The sequence below is a fragment of the Diabrotica virgifera genome, chromosome 3 (genome assembly GCF_917563875.1).
Source record: "Diabrotica virgifera virgifera chromosome 3, PGI_DIABVI_V3a".
Taxonomy (NCBI): Eukaryota; Metazoa; Arthropoda; class Insecta; order Coleoptera; family Chrysomelidae; genus Diabrotica; species Diabrotica virgifera.
The window spans coordinates 184215190-184223899 of NC_065445.1; the positions used below are offsets into that span (position 1 = coordinate 184215190).

Below are 8710 nucleotides of genomic sequence, written 5' to 3' on the forward strand. Positions count from 1 at the left end.
TTGATGAAAGGTTTAAATTTCATTTAAAATGTTAAATTTTATTAGGCACATAAATCTTAGAATGTGTTCATTGATTTTAAGTCAATTTTTAGAATGAAAAAATTAGGTCCATATTTGCCTCCACTATGGGGTTATTCAACTTAGCAAATAAAATGATATGTTACTATGTATGTTATTTTATGAAACTTCATTTTCTCTCAAGTTATTAGTTTCCATATTAAATTACAAAAACATATTTCACTTTCCTATCTTTCTTAATGCTAATCATCATTTACTTCTATAAAATATTTTAAATGATAAAAAGCCTGTAGGTTTCACAAATACCTAAATAAATTTAATTTTCAATATGTTGTTCTTATTAAAAGTATTACCAACGAATATAGACACATGCATCTATTATCTATATTCGTTGCTAAATCAGTAATTACCATTATTAACTATAATACTTACCACAAATTAATAAAAGGAGAGTTTGTCAAAAACAATTTAAAACACTCTAACTACCGTTCTGCTCTGCACTCTGCCAAGGCCAAGGAGAAACTAATAAATGCACATGCAACTGACTTGCGTCTAGAGAAAACCAAATACTTTGCTTCGGAGCTTCTAGACAATTGACAGTTCTCTGGATTTGGCGGGCAATTTGAAAAGTATATATATTGTACCTATACTACTTATACATCATATACAACTTATACATCATTGAGTTTAAGGCAGTAAATGAAAAACCTCACTTCGCTTTGTAGATTATCTATATAAATGTAAATGAAATTCAAAATATACTTATTAACCTAATTATATTATAGTACATATTAGCAATATTTTAAATAAAAAACTTTGTCATGTAGGTACCTTATAATAATATGTACCTATATGTATGTATAGGATATGTTACTTATAGTTCGGTACCTCTTGGCCTCTTGGGGACTTAACAATTTTACCAGTATTTTGAATTTCTCTATAAAATAATTAACCATAGGAAAGTTATAAATTACAGTCAAATAATTAACCATATTATGAAAGTTATATTATTACCACATCAAAAACAGTAGGTACCTACCAAGGTTCATAAATAGACGGTACCTACTACCAAAGAAAAACATAAATATTTCACATAATAAAAATATTCTTAAACAAAAATGATTGTTTTCAATTAATAAGAAAAAACCTTAAAGGAAAATTTGGGGTTTAAACAAACCATCTATTAGAGAAATTCAAAATACGGGTGTAAAATTTCTAAGTCCCCAATAATTTATAACTGTCAATTGTCTAGAAGCTCCGAAGCCAAAGTATTTGGTTTTCGCTAACCGCAAGTATGCAACTGCAACTAATGACAAATAACGAAATGACAGGAACTTTATATTAAGTGCGTTCGCGGGTGTCTGTCGGCAACAAATTAGCAGCAAAACGCATGCGCATTTTAAAATGATTAATATCGTTAATTGAATAGATAAATATACAAGGTATGTTTACCTAGTATAATTTAATAATTAGTTATTAATATAAATTAAAAGTAACGGCATTATTTATATTACGTCAGGTTAGAATTGCCGGCGACAATTTGTCCACTGCATTGCACCTGACTGCACCCGCGAACGCAACTTATTTACACTTGTGGCACAGCCACAGCTTGTGGTCACAAAGTTCCTTGTTCCTTGTAATTGGGACCGTGCAAGTTAGGCAAAGCGACCCCTATTTCTACGCTCTGTACTTTTATTCGCACTGTTAATTATATTGGCCAATTATATTAGTCCTGGTTATTGAATAATTGTCAAGGCCATAGTCCAAAAAAATAATAAGAAAAAAAAATAAGATGCAGGTTATGTTATGCAAACGAAAACAATTGTATGTAGTAAATACAATTAGTTATTAAAATGCAGTACTGCAAGCAAAATACAATTAATTAAATTTACCTTTATATAATAATTGCATATCATATCAATATTGTGGAGCAATATATAATTTTTCTGCTTCAGTGACAGAAGGTATGAAATATACGTCAATTTGACAATTTCAATTGACAATATGAATTATTTAAGATAGTTGCAATATTTCTCCGCGACTCGCGCACGGTCGTTTCTCGTTTCCCTTCCAAGTACTTGCACACCGCGAATAGCAAAGAATACATATTTATCTCTCACAAGAACCGACACGGACGGCGATTCTTTTGTTGTTAGCATGTACTTAATTTTAGTATCGAGTTGGCAAGTGTACACGCGAGTACACTGAGAAAAGTCGCGCACATTTCTGGCGTGTATCAATAAAATTTTAGTTGCACTGAGAGAAAGGTTGCATGCAGGGCCGGCTTTTGTTGACATTCTTAATATGGTGGAATTATTTTTGATTTACAAAAGGTTGCAAATACAACACAAAGTAATGGTGAGAATTATATTGATTAAAACCATGGATAAAATACCTTTTTTATCCTGATTTTAGCATTGAAAGACCAATAATAAAATATATTATAGTGTCGTGACATTCACTAATTATTCTTTTTGGCTTATATTGATACAACGATACAAAATATAATTTGTTGTTTTCACCAATTTTGAAAAAGTGTGAACAAGTTGGTGAGAATTTGAACGACTTGGTGTGACCTAATAGGCTGTCTGTCCGTCCGACCGCGAATATAACTCCTTCAGTCACTATACCAGGTAGAACGACAAATGAGGTGTCAAATGAAAGCTTATAATCCATGGATGGTACTCAAGGTGAGACATTTGACCTAGACTGTCTGTCCGTCCGACCGGAAATGTAACTCCTCCGTCACTATACCAGGTAGAATCACAAATGAGGTGTCGAATGAAAGCTCATAATACATGGATGGTACTAAAGGTGGGAAATTTGACCTAGGACTTCCGGTTTTAGAAATGCGACCGGAAGTACTCTTTTAAAGTCACCGCAATAGCACAAGTGATATATTATTCGACGCGCATTCGCAAGACGAGAACAAATATATACTTCTGGTTTCATGACTGTCTGTCCGTCCGACCGCGAATACAACTCCTCAGTTACTAATACAGATAGAATGACAAATGAGGTGTCGAATGAAAGCTTATAACCCATGGATGGTATTAAAGATGAGAAATTTGACATCGGACTTCGGTTTTAGAGTTACAACCGTAGGTACTGCTTTAAAGTCACTCAAAATATGATATGAATGTAAAACAAGATGACAAAATTAGTAAAATCGTAGATCAATCGACGCAAAGTTACACGAAGAGTTCCAATATCGATTTCCAGTTCTACTTTCGATTACTTTGGGTGAAAACCTAGGACCAATTACTTGTTTGTCGAGGTATTTCCTAATTCATTATATTCGTTATTTCGTAAAATAATCGAAAAATAACAGCCGTTGTAACCGTCATGGAATCCAATTCTTTTTGGATGACAAATGTTCGTGATCAACAACAAGAAACTGTATGTTAAAATCGAATGTCAATATTTTCAATTTTTATTGTCTTGGAAACCAACCAAAACATTCCGTACATTCCAGCCAAAACCAGCCAGTACATTCTTTAAAGTCGAATATCGGGGTAAATAAATAAAAAACCAATAAGTATTGTACTATTTTATTTCTATAAATATAAAGATGTAATAACTAAAAAAATATATATAGTATACAATAAAAACTAATAAGCAATCGAGAAAAGAGAAAAAGTAATTTTTTTAATTAATATATATATATGGAAACGTTTTGATCATTATGGTCAGAAGCTTATATTCCATATGAAAGCAGCCTTTAGCTTTTTTTGTTGGAACGCAAGTATAATCAAGAGAATGTAAACCTATTATGAAGAGTGTATTGTCAATTATCAAGCATTAACTTGAATGTTGAAAAATTTCAAGTGATATTGGATCAAACTTTTTGAATTAGCTAAATTATATAATGTTACTCCTGAAAATCCTGAATTTCAAGCAGTCAGTCATAAATTGTTTTATATATTTGACCTAAGTTATTGTTTTATACAAACTACAGAAACAATTTAATGAAACATAGTTTATTAAATTTAATTTAGGTTTGCTGATAAAAGTACTTTATAGAAGTTTTTGTGAGTATTGGATTCTCAACTTTTTAAACACAGCACGTGGTTTGTGGAATAAACACATATAAAATATGACTTTGTGCTCTTCCTGCAGATGCATTTGGTACAGTAGAGGTCAAAGAAAGGTTAGAGAATTTGTATGATATTTTAGATTCAAATTCTTTGTGAAATTTGTGAAAATTAATTTTTTATACGATAGTTTATAGTTCATGAAAAAGCTTAAAATAATTAATTCACATAATGAAGATATCTCAAAAAGAATTAAATTGTATAAATGTTGGAAAATAACAATTAATAGTTGTAGGCTGTATAAGAAAATATATATAGAAAATAAGTCTATACAAAATATTATGAGCTACAAACTGATACAAAAACAAAATACTAACGCCAAGCCAAGCCAAACAAACAACTGTGACAACAAACGCCGATCCTGTACAAGACAAATGTCACCAAAATTATTTGCTATTCATACAAATTGAGAAATGGCCGATCTGGCACATGCGCATAAAAATTTAGTTCATAGATAATCCGTTTGTGTCGGTTCTTGTGAGATATGTATTCTTTGCTTGTAGGTAGGTATTGTGCAGACAAGAACCTTTGCTGCGCCATCTCTTGTCGTTAGTCGGTACAAATTACAGATTTCAGGGGCCTGTCAGTCCCATTAGAAGGTTTGTTCCAACATGAACTTTTGGACGGTCCAGAAACCGTCACGAAACTACTTGTACCGTTTGTTGTGCGCATGTTCGTAATTGTATCGCCCAGTTATCGTCCCATGACGGTAATCATATATTTGTCATTTTTGTTGGTGACAGCTTGTGTGCTTTTAGTCGATCAAAGGCTCAAAAACTTTAAAGAATTAAATCCTAGTGCGCAAGTCAGTCCAACCAGCACATTATGCATTTGCCCGATTACTGAAATGATCATCACGAAACCGTCACCGAAAGATCACAATTCTTGTTGGAACAGTGGGAAGGACGATCCGATGACGATCATATTTCTGTTGGAATGGATTTTGTTTACTGCGCAGAAGCGTTACCGTTTCGTAACGGTTCTCGGTCGTGTTGGAACAAACCTTAGTTACCAGCCCATGCACAGTGCGTTCGCGGGTACGGCCGCGTACGGGTAACTGTCGGCGACAAATTGTCAGCAAATCGCATGCGCACTTTAAAATAATATAAATAATATCGTTAATAGATAAATATACAAGGTATATTTACCTAGTATAATTTAATAATTAGTTTTTAATATTAATTAAAGGTAAATTTACCTTGTTTATTTATCTTTTAACGGTATTATTTATATTAGGTGAGGTTAGGAATTGTCGCCGACAGGTACCCGCGAACGCACTTTTATAGGTTTGTTCCAACACGACTGAGAACCGTCACGAAACGGTAACGCTTCTGCGCAGTAAACAAAATCCGTTCCAACAAAAATATGATCGTCATCGGATCGTCCTTCCCACTGTTCCAACAAGAATTGTGATCTTTCGGTGACGGGTTCGTGATGATCATTTCAGTAATCGGGCAAATGCATAAAGGCTGTATGACACTATACATTTTCTTGTATCATTTCTAATATCGTTTCTGATATGTCAAAAAAATGCATAGTGTCCTACACAGATACAAGAAACGATATCAGAAACGATACAAGAATTTGAGTCAGACACAGATTCTTGTACAAGAACTGCGCCAATAGCAAAAACGTAAAACCTGCTGGTAAAACATCTAAAATGTCATAATTACTTACTCATAATGGCGGCTGAAATGAAAATGGGATCATGTATTGATGGGTTTATTTGTGTTTTTGTAGGTATTATTTATAAATCTTATATTGATACTTAATATACCGTTTGGTATGGACTACTGTTCTACTAATAACCATATTTATATTTAGCTCCTAGTAAAGTTCAAACTATAAATTTAGGTTTCATGGTGCATAATTTTTTACAAAATACAATAGCTCCTAATTTGGATCAAATTGAAGATAATTCTAATGCAAATTTTTAGCACAAATTCAAAACAAAATAAAAACACAAATAATCAACCTCAAACAGTCAACCTAAAATTCTGGTTAACATTAAAATGTTAATTAAAAGTTTATAAATTTTATAAAATCCTTAAAATCAGCTGTAGATGCAGTACTACCATAATGTGACACGGGGTGACAAACAAAATGTCGACCAATCACGTGCCGAATTTCATACAATTTTCGATACAAGAACTTGCATAGTGTCATACAGGGCACAAATGTACGTACAAGAAATGATACAAGAAAATGTATACAAGAAACGATATTAGAAATGATACAAGAAAATGCATAGTGTCATACAGCCTTAATGTGCTGGTTGGACTGACTTGCGCACTAGGATTTAATTCTTTAAAGTTTTTGAGCCTTTGATCGACTAAAAGCACACAAGCTGTCACCAACAAAAATAGGTTTGTTCCAACACGACCGAGAACCGTCCAACAAAAATATGATCGTCATCGGATCGTCCTTCCCACTGTTCCAACAAGAATTGTGATCTTTCGGTGACGGTTTCGTGATGATCATTTCAGTAATCGGGCAAATGCATAATGTGCTGGTTGGACTGACTTGCGCACTAGGACTTAATTCTTTAAAGTTTTTGAGCCTTTGGTAGACTAAAAGCACACAAGCTGTCACCAATAAAAATGACAAATATATGATTACCGTCATGGGACGATAACTGGGCGATACAATTACGAACATGCGCACAACAAACGGTACAAGTAGTTTCGTGACGGTTTCTGGACCGTCCAAAAGTTCATGTTGGAACAAACCTAATAACAAATATATGATTACCGTCATGGGACGATAACTGGGCGATACTATTATGAACATGCGCACAACAAACGGTACAAGTAGTTTCGTGACGGTTTCTGGACCGTCCAAAAGTTCATGTTGGAACAAACCTATTAGTAAATAGACCGCGATAGTCGTGACGTCAAAAAAAGTTTTCCAAACACGTTGTGTCTAGGTACACGCTAAAATGTACGCAAATAAAGAAGTTAAACTTCATCAAGCTAGTGACTATTTAGCGTGGGCAGTGACTGTATATTTTGATACACGCTATTTTGATATGTTTAGTGTTTGTTTGATAGAAAAATATTTGTTATGACCTTTAATTCTACCCATTCTACCTAACTTTTTTATTTGCGTACACGTTAGCGTATACCCTAGACACAGCGTGTTTGGAAAAATTTTTGACGTTTTGACGTCACACTATCACGGTCCTGCTGGGCCCAGAGCACGCCAAATAGAATTCTATTTTGCTGACGTCTGGGCCTGGATTCCGTGCACTGTAGATATCTACAGTCGCCTTCTATCGATGTCACGTGTCATGAAAATATTTGAATTTTTAGCTTTAATTGAATTATTTTCTAGTTTTGCTAGGTTATACTCTAATTGATGCTGAAGTGACACTTAGTAAAACAAGAAAATATTTGAATTAAAACTAAAAATTCAAATATTTTCATGACAATTGCCATCGACAGAAAGCGACTGTAGATATCTACAGTGCACGGAATCTAGGCCCTGGCTGACGAGCTTCTAGACAATTGACAGTCAGTCTCTGGATTTGGCGGGCAATTTGAAAAGCATATAATATTAGGTTTGTTCCAACACGACCGAGAACCGTTAAGAAACGGTAACGCTTCTGCGCAGTAAACAAAATCCGTTCCAACAGAAATATGATCGTCATCGGATCGTCCTTCCCACTGTTCCAACAAGAATTGTGATCTTTCGGTGACGGTTTCGTGATGATCATTTCAGTAATCGGGCAAATGCATAATGTGCTGGTTGGACTGACTTGCGCACTAGGATTTAATTCTTTAAAGTTTTTGAGCCTTTGATCGACTAAAAGCACACAAGCTGTCACCAACAAAAATGACAAATATATGATTACCGTCATGGGACGAGAACTGGGCGATACAATTACGAACATGCGCACAACAAACGGTACAAGTAGTTTCGTGACGGTTTCTGGACCGTCCAAAAGTTCATGTTGGAACAAACCTATTATACACTTAGGGCCGGTACTTTATGTCTTGATTAACAGCCCGTTACCCTAATAGCACAAGGACGTCCAATGGACGTCCTTCACGGACTTTAGGGACGTCCATTGGACGTCCGTTTTCGTCCGAGGAACGTCCTTTATACGTCCTATTTTGGTCCAAATGTCGCGCTACCGAACGTCCATTGGACGTCCATCTAAGGTCCGAGGGGACGTATATTGGACCTTAATCGGACGTAATTTGGACCTTGATCGGACGTCCTAGGGGACGTAAATTGGACCTTAATCGGACGTAAATTGGACCTTAATCGGACATAAATTGGACCTTAATCGGACGTATATTGGACCTTAATCGGACATAAATTGGACCTTAATCGGACGTAAATTGGACCTTAATCGGACGTAAATTGGACCTTAATAGGACGTAAATTGGACCTTAATGGGACGTAAATGGGACCTTAATCGGACGTAAATTGGACCTTAACCGGACGTAAATTGGACTTTAATAGGACGTAAATTGGACCTTAATCGGACGTAAATGGGACCTTAATCGGACGTAAATTGGACCTTAATCGGACGTAAATTGGACCTTAATCGGACGTAAATTGGACCTTAATAGGACGTAAATTGGACCTTA

At 34.8% G+C, this 8710-nt stretch overlaps 1 protein-coding gene across 2 annotated transcripts in view; it reads right to left on the bottom strand.

The window, feature by feature from the left end:
* LOC126881452 (glutathione S-transferase-like) overlaps positions 1-667 on the bottom strand; it is a 137783-nt gene extending 137116 nt beyond the window's left edge. For both annotated transcript variants that reach the window (XM_050645735.1, XM_050645736.1), the window contains exon 1: positions 451-667. The gene's annotated coding sequence lies outside the window, so the exon portion shown is untranslated. The remainder of the gene's footprint in view (positions 1-450) is intronic.
* Between the last annotated feature and the right edge of the window lie 8043 nt (positions 668-8710).